This window comes from Ascaphus truei, chromosome 5 (genome assembly GCF_040206685.1).
Source record: "Ascaphus truei isolate aAscTru1 chromosome 5, aAscTru1.hap1, whole genome shotgun sequence".
Classification (NCBI taxonomy): Eukaryota; Metazoa; Chordata; class Amphibia; order Anura; family Ascaphidae; genus Ascaphus; species Ascaphus truei.
The window spans coordinates 275068648-275070784 of NC_134487.1; positions in this window are offsets into that span (position 1 = coordinate 275068648).

Consider the following 2137-nt stretch of genomic DNA (forward strand, 5'->3'; position numbering starts at 1 on the left):
CTCGCAAATGCACCCCTGAGTTTTTACACGGCATTGCAGTATTGCAGACAGCGAGAATAAAATGCTAATATCACGAGCGCGAAAATAACGCAGTTCACTCCGGGCGAAAACGACAAAAAAACGCACCTAACCGGGATAATCTGAGAGCCGCGGATCTAGCCGACTTAGACTCAGATCGGCCACCACTGTAAGAGGAACCAGAGCAGCGTTCCAGTTCTCAGGCAGATCCCAGCAGGGAGGAGGACTACGCCGTGTGCTTCAAAGCTGTACCAGAGACATCTGAAAATGAGGCTGGGAGCCTAACCGAGCGGGAGATTTAAAGGTACTTCTGTGCTACGGGACTGCACCAGAAAGGTCTCGATTGTCTCTTTCCCAACAAGATTGGAAGCAAAACCTGTGTAAGCCTTGGAAGTGGCGCCTGGCATCTGGGTAGTTAGGATTCCCCCCTACCCCCTGTTTTTCCTGTTTTGGTGAGTGTAAGCTCTGGTTGTGATTTTGTGCTGTGTTTGCTGGCTTCAGACAGAATAAATACTGTTTATTGAACTGCTTTGTCCTGCCTGGTGCCTTGATCCCGGTGTAAAATGATATAAATGTGCTATATATAATCAATAAAAATCTTACTATAAATCCTGATCCGTCTGTGGTCTTCTTATGTATTGGTGTCGAACACCAAGTATAAGCAAAGTATTAATCATGGTTGGTCGATCGCTGTAAATACAGATAAATACCCAGAAGGGCTAATCAAGGGACATATGGGATTGCCAGAATGTAACAAACAAAATGGTTGAAATAGAATTTGTATTCCATTACATATCTATGGTCTTCTTGTTATTTATACCCAAATTATGGTCGCTGGTAACTAGACAGCAAGGTCGTTTCATGATTTCAGACAAAATATACACGGCAAGCATATATGAACACAATGTGTTAAAAAAAGACTGTACTCCTCATCGCATCAATTTATACACAGTCACCTAGATGGTGTCCAATTCAACTGGAGGGATTTAGGAAGGGATTTCCAATCCAACATATAAGTGCCTAATCACAGAAATACAGTGGACTCATGAAAAAAAATTGGTGACCCCAAGAGTGTATAGTAGTACCAAAAGGTCTGTGGTATCCAAATCTTCAGAGGGCTTCAGAGTAATATACAGGACAGTCCCAGAGACATAGAGGTAACGCACAAGTGTCCCATCAGGGGGATGAAGAGTGCTGTGTAACATTAAACACGCGTCGGGGATTAATGACGTCACAACGGTGATGGCCTGAAGCAAGACGCCGCCATCTTGGTGCAGCAGCAGACTCCTAGACGGCTTGTATCGCGGTCTTTGGCCTATTAAACCATTACTCCTATTGATAGATCTAAAATACGCCAATGTTTGTTACATTATCATGTAGCCTATGTATACTTACCTCAGTTTGTGTTCCATTATTTACTTACACGTTATCTAAATCTGTCCTCTGCACATATTGTGACAGTCACTGACTCAGTAGGCTGGAATGGAGGATATGTGTACCTTCCTGCACTCAACCAGTTAACCTGCATGCACCTGCAGCCTAATTAAGCAGGATTCCTGAGAGACTGCAGGTTCAAAAGACACAGGAAGCTGGCAGACTGTGAGCCTGAGCCAGAGAGAGACTGTTTTCCCCCAGAGAAGGTGAAGAGACCCGTGTGCTCCCCAGCTACCAGAAGCTGGTTAAAGAAGCTGGTAAAGAGTGAGAGACCCTGCTGAGAGAGTTGTGCTGATGAAGTGTAAAGAAGCTGGTAAAGAGTGAGAGATTTTGCCCCGCTGATCACGGGAGATTGGGAGCCGCAGGGAGAGCTGCATGGGCTGTGAAGAGAGGGGAGATTGAGGACAGCGCACACCTTTCTTGTTTTAAAGAGTGAGAGTCGTGCTGAAGCAGTGACGTCTTCACCACATGGACTAAGATAAGCAAAACCCTTTCTATTGTATACAAAGACTGTGCTGTTACTCTATTGCCTATGCCAGGGCATGTTTTGGGCTGAGAACCGGCTTAGCTGGCGGCCCTGATAGTAAGGGCCTGAAGAAGTCAGTTAGTTCCCTGACAGGGATAGGTATTTATTTATGCTTTGATTTGCTTTGGTTTGGTTTTCTTAAAGGGATGGTGGGCCTGC